Here is a 22,421-nt window from a genome sequence, read left to right on the forward strand (position 1 = left end):
CAGGGTCTTCAAGCGTACGTTGACGTTAGTGGTTCATGGTGTGGGTTCCTGTAGACATGTCCTGGTTCATGAACCACGGGCAACGTATGAGTGGCCAAGTAAGTGGTGCCGACAGTCGGGATACCAGTTACTTTGGAAGAAGGCAGGGCATCTCGGACATATTCTGAGTCGTGGTCACATTTGTGCTCATACAGCAAAGACTACCAAATCCACCGGTGAGTCCCTCAACCGTTAGGGGTAAAACCCAATGGGACTCGGGGCAAGTAAGGCTAGAAACCTGCTTCCCTGGTACTTTCAATATGATGCTGGCAACAATCAGAGTAAAATGCCTCGGACCTTTGGAGGTGACGGAGTCCCACCTCTAACTGACAAACCAGAGACTCCTAAGATACGACTTGGCAAACAAATGGTAATGAGATGGGGAGCTATTAATATCAATGGGGGCTACTCTGGGAAGAAGGTAGAGCTGGCAGAGGCTGCAAGATGGGGCTGGACGTTTTAGCTGTTAGTGACATTCGGGTAAGGGGTGAGAAAGAAGAGGAAGTGGGAGAATACAAGGTTTAACTGTCAGGAGTCAAAGCAAGAATAGCACAATGGGGTGTAGGGCTTTACATCAGGAAAGAAATGGAACCTAGCGTAGTTGCAATAAGGTATGTAAACGAACGACTGATGTGGATAGATTTGACAGTGCCTAGCAAGAAAATTAGGATTGTGTCAGTATATTCGCATTGTGAAGGGATAGATCAAGATAAGATGGATAGTTTTTATGAGACACTCAGTGATGTAGTTGTTAGAGTAAAGGAAAAGGACAGTGTTCTGCTCATGGGTGATTTTAATGCCAGGATTGGAAATCGAACAGAAATGTATGAAAAGGCTATGGGTAAATTTGGAGAGGATATGGAGGCCAACAGGAACGGGAAACAACTCTTGGATTTCTGTGCCAGTATGGGCTTAGTAATCACAAACTCCTTTTTTAAACATAAGAACATTCGCCGGTATACTTGGGAAGGCAGGGGAACCAGATCTGTCATTGACTATATAATAACAGATCAGGAATTCAGGAAGGCTGTGACGGACACACGTGTATTCAGGGGATTCTTTGATGACACTGATCATTATTTAATCTGCAGTGAAATTGGGATTGTGAGGCCGAAAGTGCAGGAGGTCAGGTCCATATGTAGGAGGATAAGAGTGGAGAAACTTCAGGATAAGGAAATCAGGCTCAAGTACATAACAGCGATCTCAGAAAGGTACCAGTTAGTTGAATGTAGTCAATTACAGTCATTGGAAAAGGAATGGACAAGGTACAGGGACACAGTACTATAAGTGGCTGAAGAATGTCTTGGAACAGCAGTGCGTAAAAGTAGGATGAAGCAAACAGCTTCGTGGAATGACACTGTCAAGGCAGCCTGTAAAAGGAAAAAGAAGGCGTTTCAAAAATGGCTACATACTCAGGTAGACAGAGAAAGTTATGTTGAAGAAAGAAACAAAACCAAACAGATAATTGCAGCATCCAAGAAGAAATCTTGGGAAGACTTTGGAAACAGGTTGGAGACTATGGGTCAAGATGCTGGAAAACCAATCTGGAGTGTAATTAGCAGTCTTCGAAAGGGAGGTAAGAAGGAAATGACAAGTATTTTGGACAGGTCAGGAAAACTGGTGGTGAATCCTGTGGATGCCTTGATCAGATGTGGGAATATTTTGAAGAGTTGCTCAATGTAGGTGAAAATACGATCAGTAATGTTTCAGATTTCGAGGTAGAATGGGATAGGAATGATGATGGAAATAGGATCACATTTAAGGAAGTGGAGAAAATGGTCAATAGATTGCAGTGCAATAAAGCAGCTGGGGTGGATGAAATTAAGTCGGAACTCATCAAATACAGTGGAATGTCAGGTCTTAAATAGCTACACAGGATAATTGAAATGGCCTGGGAGTCGGGACAGGTTCCATCAGACTGGACAAAAGCAGTAATCACACCAGTCTTTAAACATGGAAACAGAAAAGATTATAACTACTACAGAGGTATCTCTTTAATCAGTGTTGTGGGTAAAATCTTCTCGGGTATTGTTGAAAGGAAAGTGCGAGTATTAGTTGAGGACCAATTGGATTAAAATCAGTGTGGATTTAGGCCTCTTAGAGGTTGTCAGGACCAGATCTTTAGCTTACGGCAAATAATGGAGAAGTGTTATGAATGGAACAGGTAATTGTATCTATGCTTTATAGATCTAGAAAAGGCATATGGCCGGGTTCTGAGGAGGAAGTTATTGTCTGTTCTACGAGATTATGGAATAGGGGGCAAACTTTTGGAAGCAATTAAAGGACTTTACATGGATAGTCAGGCAGCAGTTAGAGTTGACGGTAAATTGAGTTCATGGTTCAGAGTAGTTTCAGGGGTAAGACAAGGCTGCAAATTGTCTCCACTGTTGTTCATATTATTTATGGATCATATGTTGAAAACAATAGACTGGCTGGGTGCGATTAAGATATGTGAACACAAAATAAGCAGTCTTGCATATGCGGATGACTTAGTTGTGATGGCAGATTCGATTGAAAGTTTGCAAAGTAATATTTCAGAGCTAGATCAGAAATCTAAGGAGTATGTTATGAAGTTTAGCATCTCCAACAACGAAAGTAATGTCAGTGGGAAAGAAATATAAACGGATTGAGTGCCAAATAGGAGGAACAAAGTTAGAACAGGTGGACGGTTTTAAGTACTTAGGATGCATATTCTCACAGGATGGCAACATAGTGAAAGAACTGGAAGCGAGGTGTAGCAAAGCTAATGCAGTTAGCGCTCAGCTACGATCTACTCTCTTCTGCAAGAAGGAAGTCAGTACCAAGACTAAGTTATCTGTGCACCGTTCAATCTTTCGACCAACTTTGTTGTATGGGAGCGAAAGCTGGGTGGATTCAGGTTACCTTATCAACAAGGTTGAGGTTACGGATATGAAAGTAGCTAGGATGATTGCAGGTACTATTAGATGGGGACAATGGCAGGTCATGTTACACGCAGATGATGGGGTCATGTTACACGCATGGGAAAATCAAGGTTACCCAAGAGACTCATGGGTTCAGCAGTAGAGGGTAGGAGGAGTCGGGGCAGACCAAGGAGAAGGTACCTGGATTCGGTTAAGAATGATTTTGAAGTAATAGGTTTAACATCAGAAGAGGCACCAATGTTAGCAATGAATAGGGGATCATGGAGGGATTTTATAAGGGGGCTATGCTCCAGACTGAACGCTGAAAGGCATAATCAGTCTTAAATGATGATGATGATGATGGTGATGATGATGTACGTTGACGTCATTACAATTTTTGTTTGGTGGACAATATTGGCAGGAGCTGTGTCGAGAGTGCGTACTGAACAGCGCCGTATAAAACACGAGAGGTGGTTCCGCCCACAGCTACCAGAACACGTTCTGCACATCGGACCCTGAATTGCATTCGACGAGACAGCTGCCACTAAGCGAACAAGTGGTTTCTGGGACAGCGTGGTAGAAGAATCGATCGAGACAAAGACTTCTGAAAAATATGAAGCGGAAGCAGTGGGTGCACAGCATTACCGTACACGACGTCGGAATGAGCACCAGTGACGTCACAGAAGGATGCACGGTCATATAAGAACCCTAGCAGCAATCACACCACTTGACAATGACCGAGGCGCACTCAGCAGAAAGCTCATAGGTTTCCTGTCACTTGGAGCAGCTGGAAGCTCGACAAAATTTTATTGGCGTATATCGCCTTCAAACCAAGCATTCGTATAAAAATGATTTGTCTCATAGCATACTACAGGTTTTTAGGGACGATAACTGCGTTATTAGTGATCTTAGTCTTTTATATATTTTACTTTACTTTTTTTGGTGTCATCAGTCTTATGACCGGTTCGATGCGGCGAGCCACGAATTCCTTTCCTGTGCCAACCTCTTCATTTATGAGTAGCACCTGCAACCTGCATCTTCAAATATTTGCTGGATGTATTCCAGTCTCTGTCTTCCTCCAGAGTTTTTGCCCTCTACAGCTCTCTCTACTACCACCGAAGTCATTCCCTCGCGTCTTAACAGATGTCATATCATCCTGTCCCTTCTCCTAGTCAGTGTTTGCCACCTGTTTCTTTCCTCTCCGACTCGGCGAAGAACCTCCTCATTCCTTATCAGTCCATCTGATTTTCAACATTCGTCTATAGCACCACATCTCAAATGCTTCGATTCTCTTCTATACCGGTTTTTCCACAGTCCATGTTTCACTACCATGCAATGCTGTACTCCACACGTACATTCATCAAATTAAGATCTACGTTTGATACCAGAACACTTGGCCATAAATGACCATCTTGGTAGTGATATTTTGCTTCTTTTGATGTCCTCCTTGTTCCGCCCATCAATGGTTATTTTGCTGCGTAGGTAGTAGAATACCTCAACTTAATCTAGCTCGCGACCATCAACCCTGATGTTAAATATCCGCTGTTCTCGTTTCTGATACTTCTCATCACTTTGCACTTTCTCCGATTTACTCTCTATCCATATTCTGTACCCATAGATTGTTCATTCCATTCAGCAGATCACGTAATTCTTATTCGTTCTCACTCATGGAAGCAATGTCATCAACGAATCATTTCATTGATATCATTTCACCTTGCATCCATTCCTGAATCTTTATTTTATTCCCGTCATTGCTTCTACGATGTACAGATTGAACAAAAAAATGGTTCAAATGGCTCTGAGCACTATGGGACTCAACTGCGGAGGTCATTAGTCCCCTAGAACTTAGAACTAGTTAAACCTAACTAACCTAAGGACATCACAGACAACCATGCCCGAGGCAGGATTCGAACCTGCGACCGTAGCGGTCTTGCGGTTCCAGACTGCAGCGCCTTTAACCGCACGGCCACTTCGGCCGGCCAGATTGAACAGTAGGAGCGAAAGACTACATCCCTGTCTTACACCCCTTTTAGTCTGAGCAATTCGTTCTTGGTCGTTTTATTATTCTCTCTTGACTCTCGTACAGATTTTATATTACCCACCTCTCCCTATAGCTCACCCCTTTTTTTCTCAGAATTTCTAAGATCTTGCACCATTTCCATCTAAAAGCGGAAGAATCATCAATGATCGAGGGCATGAGGATAAAAAAATGGTTCAAATGGCTCTGAGCACTATGGGACTCAACTGCTGAGGTCATTAGTCCCCTAGAACTTAGAACTAGTTAAACCTAACTAACCTAAGGACATCACAAACATCCATGCCCGAGGCAGGATTCGAACCTGCGACCGTAGCGGTCCTGCGGTTCCAGACTGCAGCGCCTTTAACCGCACGGCCACTTCGGCCGGCTCATGAGGATACAGAAGGCAATGGAAACCACTACATTTAACACACCTAACCAGTATCAACAGGACATGTGGCCTGTAATTGAAGAACTATTATGATTGGCAAAATACTTCGGAATAGTCCCCCATTAGGATCTCCTGGTGGGAATTGCGGGGGGGGGGGGGGGGACCATGAGGGAAAGATTGAATAATAAACAATAGGATAACGTTCCTCGAGTCGCGGCGTGGAATGTCAGAAACTTGTACGTCGTAGGGAAACTAGAAAGTCTGAAAAGGAAAATGTAAAAGCTCAGTCTAGATATAGTAGGGGACACTGGTGTGAAATGGAAATAAGACAAGGATTTATGGTCAGATGAGTATTAGGTAATATCAACACCAGCAGAAAATGGTATAACGGGAATAGGATTCGTTATGAATAGGAGGGTAGGGCAAAGTGTGTGTTACAGTGAACAGCTCAGTGATAGGTTTGTTCTTATCAGAATCGACAGCAGATCGACAACGATAGTTTAGGCATACATGCCGCTGAGCATGAGGGGTGGAGGAAGCATGTGAGAATATTAAAAGGGTAATACAGTACGTAAATAGCCATGGGGGACTGGAACGCAGTTGCAGGGGAAGGAGTACAAGTAAAGGTTACAGAAGGATATGGGCTTGGGCAGAAGGCAGTACAGTTAAACAGGAATTGACATATCGAAAAAGGGCCCTCACAGAAGTTGGGAAGAAAACCATAGGTACAAAAAGGTAACTGCGAAGAAACCACGTGTAACAAAAGAAACACTTGTCGATGAAAGGAGGAAGTACAAATGGTTCTGTGGAACTCAGGAATACAGAAATACAAGTCTGTGAGGAATGAAATAAATAGGAAGTCCAGGTAAGCTACGAGGAAATAGCTGTTTGAAAAATGTGAAGAAATCGAGAAAGAAATGATTGTCGGAAGGACAGACTCAGCAAACAGGAAAGTAAAAACAATCTTTGATGACATATAAAGCAAGGGTGGTAACATTAAGAGTACAACTGGAATTCCATTGTCAAATGCAAAGCAGAGACAGGACAGGTGGAAAAAGTAAATTGAAGGCATCTTTGAGGGGGGGGGGGGGAGATTTGCCTGATGTGACAGAAGAAGAAACAAGAGTCGAAAGGGAAGACATAGTGGATGCGGTATTAGAATCTGAATTTAAAAGAGCTTTGGAGGACTTAAGATCATATAAGGCAGAGGGGATATCATTCGACCAGAATTTCTAAAATCATAGGGGAAGCGGCAACAAAACGAGTATTCAAGTTGGTATGTAGAATGTATGTCTGACGACATGCCATCTGACTTCCGGAAAAATTCATCTTCACAATTCCGAAAACTACAAGACCTGGAAAGTGCGAGAATTATCGTGCAATCAGCTTAACAGCTGATGCATCCAAGTTGATTACAAGAATAATATACAGCAGAATGGAAAAGAAAATTGAGGATGTGCTACTTTACGATCAGTTTGGCTTTAGAAAATTTTAAGTCACCAGAGATGCAATTCTGACATTGTGGTATATAATGGATGCAAGACTAAAGAAAAATCAAGACACGTTCATAGGATTTGTCATAAGATCTTACTTACAGCGGCATTCAGTTATGGTCTAAGACATGAGTGTGTCTAACGTTCCGACACTAATGTTGGAGACAACACCAGGCGCCAAAACGACCCTCTCTTTCTAAAGCAGCCAATGTTGATGTGGACGCTGATGGGAAATCCAGCTCCACGAGGTACAACGCCTGTGCCCAGTGAGGCATGATGGTTAATGCGATGTGCGACATTAGCACTCTCCAATGGCAGTTGTCGGCTTTATTTGCGTCGCAAAGCGAGCAGCTATACTTTCTCACGAAAATTGACGTGCGTAACATTCATACATTAGCTCTAAGAAATGCACATTGACATGTGTTAATTATGTTGTTCTGTCTGCAATATACGTAAATAAAAACTTAAGGGCACATTAACATGGTGTAAGTGTGGTGTCACCGCCAGACACCACACTTGCTAGGTGGTAGCCTTTAAATCGGCCGCGGTCCGTTAGTATACGTCGGACCCGCGTGTCGCCACTATCAGTGATTGCAGACCGAGCGCCGCCACACGGCAGGTCTACAGAGACTTCCTAGCACTCGCCCCAGTTCTACAGCCGACTTTGCTAGTGATGGTTCACTGACAAAATACGCTCTCATTTGCCGAGACGATAGTTAGCATAGCCTTCAGCTATGTCATTTGCTACGACCTAGCAAGGCGCCATTATCAGTTGCTATTGATCTTGTTAATCATGTACCGTCAGACCGACGTTCACCATTAATGGATTAAAGTTAAGTGTTCCACCAGCTACGTCCGTTTTTCTACAGTCTAATTTCCCTGTCCTGTTCCAGACCTCACGCCAGCCAGCGTGAGCTAAAACGCGTGCCTTTCGGCTTCCTCTATTAATACGGGTTGGCTCTCCTGCCAATCCACAACAGTAAGAAAAAAAGAAGAGCTCTATTTCCAGACAGTGAAGACATCATCTTATAAAAGGGACAAACTCACTCTTGTGATAGAGCACACTTGTTTTTTGAATAAAGTCGAACACTACACATAATATTTCCAATAATTCCATAAGAAAGTCCCCAAACAGTTCAGAAAACGAGAATGTGGAAAAACGAATGGATGCAGCACAACGCACACTCGCTGAGCACTTCTTCGTAACTCGGCGCCTCCTACTACTACGTAATGCTGTATTTTAGGCTGTGATCTTCTGAAGGCTTTAATCGCCGATAGATCATTAAATGAAATTTAATTATGAAAATTCTGCCAAGAACGACGCATTTTGGCGAATCTACAATGTTTCGTTGCATAAAAACTTACAAAATGCGCGACTTATAACAAGAAAATAACTAAATACGAAAATTCCTTAACTAGCAATGTGATGTTTTCCATCAGTTCATTACAGCAAATTGTATCAACAATGACGCATTTTGTAGAGAGCCTCACTGTGCCGGTGCTTAAAAACAGCGTAGATTCGTAGGGCGTAAAACCCACCAAATAAGGGCTTCAGCTGGAAACGACAAATAGAAGATGGTGTCCCACAGTTTCTGTTTGTGACGCTTATTCTTCTTATACAGGGTGTTACAAAAAGGTACGGCCAAACTTTCAGAAAAAATTCCTCACACACAAAGAAAGAAAATATGTTATGTGGACATCTATCCGGAAACGCTTACTTTCCATGTTAGAGCTCATTTTAATATTTCTCTTCAAATCACATTAATCATGGAGTGGAAACACACAGCAACAGAACGTACCAGCGTGACTTCAAACACTTTGTTACAGGAAATGTTCAAAATGTCCATCGTTAGCGAGGATGCATGCATCTACCCTTCGTCGCATAGAATCCCTGATGCGCTGATGCAGCTCTGGAGAATGGTGTATCACAGCCGTCCACAATACGAGCACGAAGAGTCTCTACATTTGGTACCGGGGTTGCGTAGACAAGAGCTTTCAAATGCCCCCATAAATGAAAGTCAAGAGGGTTGAGGTCAGGAGAGCGTGGAGGCCATGGAATTGGTCCGCCTCTAACAATCCATTGGTCACCGAATCTGTTGTTGAGAAGCGTACGAACACTTCGACTGAAATGTGCAGGAGCTCCATCGTGCATGAACCACATGTTGTGTCGTACTTGTAAAGGCACATGTTCTAGCAGCACAGGTAGAGTATCTCGTTTGAAATCATGATAACGTGCTCCTTTAAGCGTAGGTGGAAGAACGTGGGGCCCAATCAAGACATCACCAACAATGCCTGCCCAAACGTTCACAGAAAATCTGTGTTGATGACGTGATTGCACAATTGCATGCGGATTCTCGTCAGCCCACACATGTTGATTGTGAAAATTTACAATTTGATCACGTTGGAATGAAGCCTCATCCGTAAAGAGAACATTTGCACTGAAATGAGGATTGACACATTGTTGGATGAACCATTCGCAGGAGTGTACCCGTGGAGGCCAATCAGCTGCTGATAGTGCTCTGCACACGCTGTACATGGTACGGAAACAACTGGTTTTCCCGTAGCACTCTCCATACAGTGACGTGGTCAACGTTACCTTGTACAGCAGCAACTTCTCTGACGCTGACATTACGGTTATAGTCAACTGCACGAAGAATTGCCTCGTCCATTGCCGGTGTCCTCGTCGTTCTAGGTCTTCCCCAGTCGCGAGTCATTGGCTGGAATGTTCCGTGCTCCCTAAGGCGCCGATCAATTGCTTCGAACGTCTTCCTGTCGGGACACCTTCGTTCTGGAAATCTGTCTCGATACAAACGTACCGCGCCACGGCTATTGCCCCGCGCTAATCCGCACATCAAATGGGCATCTGCCAACTCCGCATTTGTAAACATTGCACTGACTGCAAAACCACGTTCGTGATGAACACTAACCTGTTGATGCTACGTACTGATGTGCTTGATGCTAGTACTGTAGAGCAATGAGTTGCATGTCAACACAAGCACCGAAGTCAACATTACCTTGCTTCCATTGGGCCAACTGGCGGTGAATCGAGGAAGTACAGTACATACTGACGAAACTAAAATGAGCTCTAACATGGAAATTAAGCGTTTCAGGACTCATGTCCACATAACATCTTTTCTTTATTTGTGTGTGAGGAATGTTTCCTGAAAGTTTGGCCGTATCTTTTTGTAACACCCTGTAGATTCAACCATCCGTGACACGCTGTCGAGATATCAAAGAACTTATTTTATGTTTCACGCAAGGCAATGGTTTCTGAATGTGAGATAACAGAAAGTGACGTCACTGAACTCGTACCGCTACACGTCAACGTTAGCAACTCACGCCGTGTGAAGTCGGCTTCAATTTGAAGAATCGTGTCGAAGTGTTTTATGGAGTGTGTTGTGTAAACAGCAGAGTTGACGCTGTTCGTTTTGTTTATGGCTAAAGACTACAAAGTGTATAATTGCATTCCTTATTTTCCTCTGCTGAAGTCTTTGCCGTTAGTTTCAGGTTCTGCGACGTCTTTATACATCCTGGCATAGTAATGATGCGACGTTAATAAATCTATAGTAACTCGGAAACAAAATTGGTTGTTCCTTGGTCCTAGTGCATGTTCGCTACTGACGTCATACCCGTGTTTCCCTGACAATGTTCTTATGCTCTCTAAGGTGGGGCAAATGCTTCATTGGCTATTTCCTATGTGTTCTTAATCGCATCAACAAGGGAGTTTAGTGTTCTTCATCACTCTCATAAAATAATTTCATGTTAGATTTGTACTGTTTTCAGTTCCACGAACGTCCACGATAAAATTATGCGTCGAGCTACTTGTCGGTTGTATCGACCTCTTAGAATTGCTACGGACAACTTCTAATTTCGACAGACTGAATGTTAACGATTAAGGTGGTTCCACTTTAAGCGCCTGTACTGTACATTAAAACCGTTCGATTTTAATCGGCCCGTGAAGAATATTTGTCACGCCCTCCTGCAGATCTATAAAGGGAAATATTTGATTACCGAAAACATTTTACACCTCCCGCTCAGCTCTCAATCATAAAAGTGAATTACAAACTCCGGATTATGCAGCCGTGCAACTGGATATGTTGGCAATAAACACGTTTGTTTCGAACGGACCATTGAACTAAAACAGATTGCTGTGAACAGTCCTGAACAGGAATGACAGTGCGAACTAATAAAATAATGGCATTATCTGTTTTGTTCCGTGAAGCAGGGAACGAGCATCAAATAATTTCCGTATCAATGTGGAAGCATTCGCTTCTCTCTTTTTAATTTTTATTTTTAGCAAAATATATTTTACAGTCAAGACCTCACTTACGTCTATTTCGGTAGAACAGTCGAACAACAGGAACGAAATTTACAGGTCAAGATAAAATTAGTTGGTAAACACTGAAAACGAACAAAAATGATAACTTGCTATATATTCAACAACAGTTTTTATTTAGTCATAAGTTTTATGATCATTTATAAATAATGCCTGAAAATCACGAATATTCTTTTTCATGACCGTAACCTTCATCGGCGTAGCATCAAAGTAAATAATGTTTGCAGCACAGATAAAAGTAACTAATGGTGGATATTTAATGATCACATGGAAGTAATGTTGTTTTTTTTTTTCAAACTGTTATACCATCTTCCAGTTTTTCCAGTCTTGTGCTTGTTTGTCCATCTCTGTATCGATTATCGTCGACATTCAGTATCAAAGATTCTCATATTTGCGACCGTCTTCAGTTTACCTCCATTAGTGTTCCATCTGGTACCACCTTTAGTGACGTGTCAGATACCCATTTAATCTGATTTGTTTTTGATCGCGTTTCTTATTCGTATTGTCTCTCAATTTCGTACTTCAGTTAACGAAAGAAATCATATTTCGTATTTTATGGAAGTGAACATTGATATATAACGTTTTTTAACTATGGCGAATGGCTGATTTCTAACTTCTACTTTCTCTTGCCTTACGTTGCGTTCGCCAATGGCAGCGTCTGTATTTCTTCAGGCTGACACCAGTTGCTCTGTTTTGTCGGTAACCGCTTCTGGCCGTTTGGTCGCGAGACGCACTCTTTGTAACATACGTGATTAGCAGCAGCAGCAGCAGCAGCGTATACGAACGACCGATGTAAGCGTTTCTATGCGCTTTTTTTAGCGTGGACACTATCCTAACCCACTTTGTTGAAGCCCTGATCGAGTGAATTGTAACGTTTGACCAATATTTGACAGAAAATACGTGAAACAAGAGAGGCGTTCAATAAATGATGCGACACACCTTTTTTTTTCGGTCGACGCGGAATTTCTTGTGAGACAACGTGGTGGAATGATCCCACTTCCTCCTGTATTGTTTCATGAAATTCCGATAGGTGGCGGCACTGTACTTCTGTACTTACCTTCAAAATGGCCTCTAGAATGAAGTTACGTTCCGAGGAGATAGCTGTCACTGGGTTTGTTTTGCGGAAAACCAGAGCATGGCAGATATCCGTAGGCATTTGCAGAATGCCTACGGAGACCTTACAGTGAACAAAAGCCGGCAAGTCGTTGGGAGACGCACCTGGGACCACTGCAACAAGATCGTGAAAACCCGACCGATGTCCCGCGTGTCGGCCGGTCGCACACAGCTGTGACTCCTGCAATGCCGGATCGTGCGGACACTCTCATTCGAGGTGATCGACGGGTCACAGTCACACAACTCGCTGCACAAATCGACGTCTCTCTTGGTAGTGTTGGCACACTAGTCCACAAGTTGGTGTCCTCAAATGTGAGTCCCGCTGCGTTCCCCGCCGTCTAACAGAAGACCACAAAGAGCAAGGAAGTGCGGAACTGCGTGGCAATTCTTTGTCGAACATCGTCACAGCCAATGAAACCTCGAACCTGTCGGGAACCACGTTGCTGCTACTGTCGCAGGTTCGAATCCTGCCTCGGGCATGGATGTGTGTGATGTGCTTAGCTTATCTAGGTTTAAATAGTTCTAAGTTCTATGGGACTGATGACCTCAGATGTTAAGCCCCATAGTGGTTAGAGCCATTTGAATTTGAAACTTTGAACCGGAAAGGAAACGGAATCCGTGGAGTGGGGCCACACCACCTCTCCTCTGAAAAGAAAGTCTAAAGCCGCACCCTCGTGGTGCAATGATCAGTTGGAAAGTGTATTGTGCTACCCTCATACTGAAGAAACGACTTCAGTGTGTTCGTCGCCACAAAACTGTAAACGAATTTCTTCTTCTCCGTTACAAAGCACGGCCTCACACAAGTCTGCGCAACCGAGAGGAACTCACAAAAGTGAACGGGCTGTTCTTCCTCATGCACCCTACACTCCGGCTCTCGCACCTTTCCACTTCCAGTTGTTTGGCTCGATGAAGGACGCACTCCGTGTGAAGCAGTACGAGAATGATGTGGAGGTTGTTGACGTAGCAAGACGTCGCCTCCGACGTCGACCAATGGTTTGGTTCGTGCTGGCGTACAGGCCCTCCCTGTCAGGTGGCTTAAGGCCGTCGCAAATAGGGGTCTGTAGCCAAAGGCGTGCGGAATCACAGTGTATTAGAATCCTGAATGAAACGAACCTGCTTTCAGAAAAAAGTATTGTGTTACATGTTGAGCGCCCCTCGTAAATAAATAAATCGTAAAAGAACTAAGGGTGAATCGGTAGATTTAAACACAAAAATTTCTCCGATCACTTGCCGCTTTGCACTCAGATAAAATCCCAAGATAAGTTTGAGCCGTAGTAAAAATTGCTGTTTTGAAGAGCGCGCCGCAGCGCGTAGTGTGAAGCAGTCATCCTCCGTTTGTGGCGGTGGCGCCGCTGTAGCAGTCGCAGCTTTGCTATCTCCCTCTGGTGGGAAAGGGGAAAGGTTGCCTGTCATGTGCATTTAAGGAGCGCTATGAGCTCGCCAGTCGTCTGCTTCCTGTGTATTTTATTAGCATTGCCAACCCTTTGTTTAATGTTTTAACTTTCCACAATTTTCCCCCGTTTTACAATTTAAGCCACCGTTTTATCGCCTGCTTTTATTGTTTCTTACCTTCTTCTTATGTTTTAAAAAGCCTGTAGGCTCAAGAGCAGCGTAGTAAGCTGCTGCCAGCCCGCCACCTTAGGGGGGAATCGAAATTCAATAAAGGAAAAAAAAAAAAAAAACTCGCCAGTCGGTCAGTCTGGGTCAGTCTCTCGTCCCCAGCTTGCTAGTCTGTCTCTCGTCCGCATTTGTTAGGCAGTTAGTGTCTGTCTGTCGTTCGGAGTGCTAGTATGTCTGTCGTTCGTATCAACCTTTAAAGCCGGCAAAATGAGAGTCTTTCCACTCCGCCAGTAAGAGAACTCAGCGTGTGGTCGCCCGGTCGGGGCTTAGTCCCTGCATCTGAATCTGCGCGTTAAGCCGCCAGTCTGCTCGAGTTTGGTCATTGGCGGTTGGATCGATCGGTTGGTCGGTCGCGCACTGAGACACGAGATGACTTGTCCGACTTGAGCGTCGGCGCATGTGAGGTCGCCGCGTGAGTCCAGTGGGCGGCGGCGTATAGCGAGGGGTGGTGGCTTCGCGGTAGACACGAGAGCAACAGGAGCGGAACCACGACATCGGGCTGGCCGGGGCGAGCGGCGACGCCGTGAGACGAGAGATCGGCGCGCCTTCCTGCGTCCGTTGAAGCGAAGGGGAAGCGGATGGTTCGGAAGAGCGATTTGGGGGTGCTGCGCCAGGTCTTCTCGAGAAATTGCTGTTTATTAGAAGTTAAGTGATTGGTGATATGTTGTTTGATTTACTCTTGTTAAATTCTACTTGTTTTCTTGGTGAGGTCCCCAGCCGTTTTGCTTTGGGGTCGTCCCATCATTCTTCTCCGTTTTCTCACCCACGGGAAGGTCGTTGTTTATAAATTGGGTGGTCCGTTTTTCCCTTGTGGAGTAGGGGCGGGTTAGAGCAACCTGCGGTTCGGGTTGTTCGGTAATCTCCCTATCAATCTACCGTACGTTAGTAGCTACCTCTGTCATGTTTGTCGGATTTGGTGTGTTAACGAATTTATTGCTTGGAGTGTAATGGCCTAATACCTGAAATATGTTTTGATCTTTGAAAACTTTGATATTATTGCCTATGATCTTGAGTGGCGGTATCTGTGTACTCTAGAGCATCTTAACTATTGTTTGGACAGCCTGATAGAATTTTATATAAGATTGCATTTTATGGTCTTTTATTTAAATGATCATTTTAGCATATAACGTTCCCACCCTTTCACCGTAAGACTTTTCTTAGAAGTTAAAATCAAGTTGCACCTTCGGTGGCACCGTTAATATTTTAATTGTTAGTGTTTTTTACCATTTCCGTCCCTTCTACGGGGGGGGGGGGGGGTGAATAGTTCGTGTGCTTGTGTAAATTGTTAAAACTCTTAAAGTTATCTGGTGTGTTGCAGATTTGCACCAGTGTAGTCTTTCAGAGGCTGTTGTGAGTAGAGATGGGCAAAACTGTTCTTTTCAGAGATTGGATCAGAACTGTTCACTCCCTGAAATGAATTAGCTCTTTTTCATGACTCACCACTCATTTACAATAGAAAATAAATGGAAGGCACATTGCCCTTTAAACTTGGTTTATTCCAGTACTACACCTGTATTTTGATCTTATTTGATCCTATTTTGAAGTAACACAGATAATGAGTAAGAATTTTGTATTGTTTATTGAAATTTCCACGATATGACAAAGTTTTTGATTATTGATTTATTTTGCACTATCGTGGTTTTTTGGGTGATCGGAAAATGTTGTAACTTGAGATTTACATTAACAATATATTTGGCTATAATGTATTAAAATTTCATTAACCTCATACAAATACATCGCAAGCCATATATTTTTAAAGTGAACGTTTCCTTCCGAAGACGCCTAAAATCGCAAAATCCGTAGCAGAATAAGAAAAAAATATATAAATTTGACTGTAAAACGAAAGTGCTGCATATAGCCTTACGCAGAATAAAACAAGGAAAATATTGGTGTATCACATTTTGCGATACGTTTATCGGTTCGCTCGTAATTAAAGCGTATTTTCGAGTGTCCATAATAAAAATCCTATGGTAAGAGAAGTCATCAGCAACCTAATCTAATCAGTTTAAACAAATAAAAATAAAATAAAAACGATTGATGTATACATAACATAATAATGTAATATACATAGCGGTATTACTACGAAGAACAATATCCAGTGGGGACGAACTCCGATGCAGAGGCGCTGAGTCGAGCAGGTCGAGCCGCGAGCTGTATTGCTGCATGAGCTGAGACCGCAGAGACCAGAGTGACACCAGAGTCGCTTTGCTCGCCGCTCTGGCTCGAGTCGAGACGGTGGGGTGAGCGTTGAGCGGGCGAGTTCCGAGGGTGGGGGGAGCTCACCCGCTCGGAGCCAAATCGTCCGTTCCCTTGCGAGCAGGTTTTTGCAAGTAGTTCCTATGTTATCCGCTAGGTGGCTCTCTGTCCTGTTGCTCGCATCAACTGCCCAGAGGGCAGGACGTGCGACTGAAACGATCGCCGACAGAGTGCGATGCGAAGTTAAGCTGCGCCAGACACTGCACGCGGCAGACGACGCACAGAGACGGCACGGCATATGTGAAACACAAAATCCAATGGGGCACTGCACAATGCAGGCAGCCAAGGTAGAAGCAGGGCAGAGGCCGGCGCTGGCTGTGTTGTGTGGCGTGCAGTGTGCTCTGACCAGCAGACGCGCTGCTGATATGCTCCGTCTCTCTCTCTCTCTCTCTCTCTCTGCCGTGGGAAACGTTTGGAGCTACCGTTCTTTTTTTCTGAATCACTGATTGTTCACTCCTTTGAAAGATTCAACTCTATGAATTAGTTCAAGAGCGGATCCCCCATCTCTAGTTGTGAGCGGTCATAACTACGGCCGTGTCAAAAGTGAGCGGCAAGGTTCTCTGCCCAAGAGCTCATACAGTCAAAACTTGTTTCTTTCTGCCTTTGAATGAATTGTAACTTTGATATTAGAGGGTGCTTTCTGATTATAATTTTAAATCTGTTTCTTTTAATAAATGCTTTTAGGCTCTACTAAAGTGAATAAAATTCCCATTTGTTAAAAGGAATTTGGTTATGATTTCATCAGTTACTCCCTGGCAACTGCTTCCATGCTTACATAGTGTGAATAAATGTGTTAATGTTCTTGATGAAACGCTAGTAAATAAAATAAATTCCTAAGAATATTCTTTGAAAATAAATCACGGTTCAAAGTTTATATTTTGTGTGAAGGATATGACTGCTCATTAAGATAAACTAGCTCGAATGCCTGTCCCCGCTGGCTCCAAGACACCAACCATGTTCTGAGGAGCTGAGCGATAGTGTAAATCACCATTATTGAAAGTGATTTACAAAAGTAAGTGGTAGCAAATGTCAAAAGAAGCGTCAGTCCAAAATCCGACAGTACTTTCTTAACACCGGGCCAAATTCTTCCTGAGTTTTTAGGTGGGAGACGTCTTGCATCTTCCATTCCTATCGTAGAAAGATTCTAACTCCATTTTAAAGGATTACTAGTTAGTCACGGTAGAAAATACTTCCGAAAATTATAATTGCGTAAGCTTTCAAGTCCAATGAAAAATTGAACAAAATCATTCTGGGTACTAGGCCAGACCATTAAGAAACACTAAAACGACAAAATACCGACGTTTCGACTGCCTTTGCTGCGGTGCTCTTCAGGGCGACTACCTGGTGGATCCTGGTGATGTTATTCCACTGTATGTTACATTATTTTGGTTGTCAAGTGGTGACTGACTTAATATTCTACGATGCCACTGAATAATTTGGATTAAAGTTTACTGTGGATGGGTGGCTGATCGGTAGGGTAATTGCTTGTGGTGCTCTGGCAGGTGGTTTACAGGCGACAGAGAACGGCAGCTGGCAGCTTGTACTGAGGGATAGTGTTCCTGCAGCGACTCGGCAGTTCTGTTGGGGCCACTCCTCTGTAACGTTCAACTGCTGTGCAGCTGCTGAATAGCACTCAATCGCTGCCATCCAGACTGCTGGTAACGTGTAGCTGTTCGCATCTCAACAGCCTGCATAAAAAAATGCAGTTCACCTTTGAAATAGAAAATAATGGATGTAGAACTCTACCGGAAAAGTTGGGCACAAAGTGTGCAAGAAATCGACACATTCCCACAGATATAACAGAACGCTGTGCTATGTACGCTAGCTAACAGGTAGAACTCACCGGGTTAGCAGCGCGCTCAGCCTCCAACATGAATTAAAGGAGATCTCCTAGTGGATGTAACAGAGGGATGAGGCAGAGCGAAGATGTAACACAGAAGACAACAACAGAAGCGCTTCCTGTTGGTCGCTTATCTTATGTGAGAGGCTACAGTATCCGCATAGGCAACTCGTGGCAGCTGGACTGTATTAAAGAAATACCCCAGAGCAGCCGCAGGGTCCGAGAACGTGTTCAGAGTCATTACAACTCGCGTGTCAGGGCATGAACGCAACGTGATGCTGTGGCTAGAGCTACACTGTAAAACTACCGTAGGTTATCGGAGACAGCCTTAAGTAACTGTAGTTTACGGTAGTTTTCCTAGTAGTCTTGGTCAGTTAATACATGAAATGTATTTGCGGTTGAAAATACGGACACTCATCAGCTGTATAATGGAATGAAGACAATGAAAATTTGTCCCGGATAGGGTCTCTAACATGGATTTCCCGCCTTAAGCAAGCGGTCGCCTTAAAAACTCTGGCTATCCATGCATGATTCACGGCCAGACCCAGAGATCCATATGTCGTCTTTCCTGTATCACATCCTGTACTCTTTCACACATTATGGAATTCTCGTACAGGTCGCTGCCTGATATCACCAGATAAATACGACACCGCAGTGGCTTTGTCGCTAGGAACATAGGATCGTACTTCTTAACAAGCACTGCATATCGTATTGGTTAGTTAAGATCGCGTTACCTATACGACAGGTGCGTTTAATACCTATCAGACTACCTTATATCCATCGCTTTGTTTGTGTATGTGATCAGCGTCTTACTAGATACCCCTACAAACCGGAAGCGGTGAACTGTCTATAAACTGAGTGAGGGTATACAAATGCTTAACATTTTTGTTTTGCGTAGTTGTCCTCCTGTCTGTCACAATAAACAGTGTTTACAGAAAAAACCGAAACTGTCAGTGTTTAGTTTAGGATTTATTGGAAAATTATTTATTCACATTATAACGTAGTATAGAGGGACATTGTAAGAAATATAAAAAAATACAGATTTGTCATACAACGGTAGAAATTGCAATTTCCACGTAAAAATATGAGATTAAAGAAACCGGAAAAGAGAAACTTACTAAACATCACTTCGCCGAGCTTATGTGAAACATGTTTCTGTTATTCGTAAAAACGTTTGGTATTTATCAAAAATAACACGAAACTATGTTCTTCGTTGATGGTGAAGAACGTTCTATTGATTAGAAAATAATATCAGTACTTGCATAGAAGTTTTATATTCTTGCACGTAAACTGTACTTGCACCAAAACTAACTGCTTTGGTTTCATGAAAGAGCAGAAGTTAGGCGATCAGATAATTTTTATTACTTATAAAATGAAATTTATTTTCTATAAGGATATAAAATACACACTGGATCAACACTGATTGATATGCGGTTCTAATTATGTGAAAAACAAACAACCAAACAAAATAAAAAAATGACAGCCATCGTCTCCCAATTCCTCTCTTACAGACTCATTTGTATTTCTTTTCCTTCCCTAGCAATGACACCAATACTTCTGGAATTCCTACCATTTACTACGTCATTTACATGCTGGTAGCAAAACCACCGAATCATAATTTTGGTGAAGCGCAACTCTAGCTATGGTTGATCACCACCGGGCCGTGGCCGATCTATCAGTTTCCAAGAACTTGGTGTGCTTTCCGGCAGCCGAACACGCTGCAGCGAAAAGTAAGACACACTGTCTAGGTAACTGAACGCTTGAACAGCGTCAGCAGGGAAGATGGCTACACCGCGCGGGGTGGAAGAGCAGTTAGTGGCGCCATGTTACGGATTGCGCGGCCCCTCCCGCTGGAGGGGTGTGTGTGTGTGTGTGTGTGTGTTGTTCTTAGCATAAGGTAATTTGAGTAGTGTGTAAGTCTATAGGGGCCGATGACCTCAGCAGTTTGGTCCCTTAGGAATTCACACGCATTTGAAAAAATTTGAAGATGGCTACAAATTAATGATAGCTGGCTGCCAACGATCTTTCAGTCCATTGGGCCGCTTGTGTCACCAGCCAGCAGCTCCACATAACCTTGGTTCAGCAGTACACACGCTCGGCCACGAGAGAGCTGCCTCGCTGCACCCACAGGTGGCTACATCGACGCTATCCCCTGGATACAATCCACGAATTCGCTCTTGGCTACCAGTCACCTATTGGACTACCACAGCCTACGGTAGAGCCACCTACCCACAGCAGCTTCACCTCGGACAGCGCAGTGGCTCCCCAGAGTCTGTAACCATCTGGTAAAAGAAATAACGTAGTTTATGGGGTGATTCAGCTGCCTCCACCAATGGGCTTTATGCAACCCGCAACGCCTTCAGATATCACGCATTTGGTTTCCTTATTTTCTCGCTTGCTACACCCAAACTATTAATCTTACAGGAAAAACGAAGAGGAATTTTTTGTAAGAAATTTAATGTAGTTAAATTATGTACTTGAAAACGTTTCCACAAGAGGCCATAGTTCTCGAATTATTCAAGCAAAACCTACAACAGCGACCTTAAAACACATTCTTCTTTAACAACTCGAAAACTATGGTCTTCAGCGAAAACGTATCCCAGTGCAAAATTAAACTACATTGAATATCCTACTAAAAGGTCCTGCTCATTTTTTTTATGAAGGACTGATAGTTTGTGCATAGCGAGAGAGAGAACATGATGATCATGCATGCGGCATTTGAAGGTGTTGTGGGTTGCATAAAACCTATAGCTAAGGATCTCTGAACGACTTTGTATATGCCAAGACTACCACCAGATTGCGACAATTAGTCACCATGATAATTATCACTGCAAATATGGTTTTAACGTCGGTAATTTAGTAGTTTTACTGTATCATAATGGCATGGCCTTGTTCTCAAATTGATTTTATTCAGACTTCTAAAAATTATGTCCTAAGCATACCAAAATATCAATGACGCTTTCTAATCGAAGTGAAACTTATCATCAGTAATAAAGTCACGTGTTCATCAGAAGATTTACTTTCCAAACTGTGCTTGCAAATGATTAATTTCTTGATAAAACCCAAAATTTTTTGGGACATGGTGAAATTATTTTTGGTTTTTCCTTCTGACTACTTTAAGTGATATAATTGCAAGTTAAAAAAAGACAGATACATTTAATCATACACCAATATCTAATGATTGAAGCAGAGGGAGCAGCATTGATAAAGTCACTATATGGTCCAGGTACTTCCTCTGAGGACAGTCTCTAACAGTATGACAGTATGTCGAACAGTTTGTTCTTTTGCTCCGCAACCACAGGCTGGAGAATCTCGGAGACGCCATTTGTGCATCATAACGGTGCACCTGGCGTGGCCAGTTCTTATTCTGTTCAGCCTTGTCCACTCCCTTCTCTGCGGATGAAATCCTGGTAGCCTGGCAGTTGGGCACCTTGATGTGCTATTATTGCAGCATTCTGCCACTCTTCTTTAATGTAGGACTTCTCCTCGTTCCTTCCATTACGCCACAGTGGATTGCTAGATTTTAAGCGGGGTAGTCGGCGTGGTGTAGTTTCCTCCATTCTCGATTGATTGCTTTTTGGTGTCGTAATTCAAGTGGCGGGATGTTGGTGTGCAGCCAGGGGATCGGGGTGGATTTTAATGTGCCCGTAATAATCCTCGTTTACTCGTTCAAGTTTACGTCCGCCTTTCTCGTGTGGGCACTATGTTGCCACATGGAGCACAGGTTTCCGCAACTGGTACACCAGCCTAAGTACTGTAGTACGTAGAGTCGGTGCGTCGGCACCCCATGTTGTACCAGCTAGTTTCTTTACGATGTTGTTTCGGGTCTTTAGTTTTTGGCTTGTTTTTTTTTCCATGTGTTTTTTATACTTTTGGCTGGAAATCATGTCTAACCTTTTTCTGGCGGAAGCTCACAGGTGTGATCCAGTGAGTTCAGATCAGGTGAATTTGATGATTAAATCATCCACGAGAACGCGCTATCACGCTCCAAGGAACAGTACTCGTCTTACGATATGGTTACCCTGCTGGAAAATTGGTGAAGATATTGAGTTTGGAGGGATGCGGGTGTCCCGCAAAAATGTACACGTAATCCACAAGTGTCGTGGTACCTTCGATTACTACCACAGGCCCTATGGAAGGCCAGGTGAAAGTCCTACACTTTCCCGATCGACCTTCGTACGTGACGCAGACTTCATTTGGAGTGGATCTTCGCCTGCATAATGGCGTACCTGCACGTGACCATTGACCATGTGTAACAAGAAACACCATTCGCCCGACCAGTAGAAACGTGTACATTGGTCCACCGTTGTATATGATCCCGTTCCTATTGCAAACGTAGCTGACCACGTCGTTGGGTCAACGCGGGAACACGAAGGGGTCATCCACTCCAGAGCACCAAGTTCAGCAACGTGCGCTGAATGGTGAACCCCGAAG

This window comes from Schistocerca nitens, unplaced genomic scaffold, assembly GCF_023898315.1.
Source record: "Schistocerca nitens isolate TAMUIC-IGC-003100 unplaced genomic scaffold, iqSchNite1.1 HiC_scaffold_363, whole genome shotgun sequence".
Lineage (NCBI taxonomy): Eukaryota > Metazoa > Arthropoda > Insecta > Orthoptera > Acrididae > Schistocerca > Schistocerca nitens.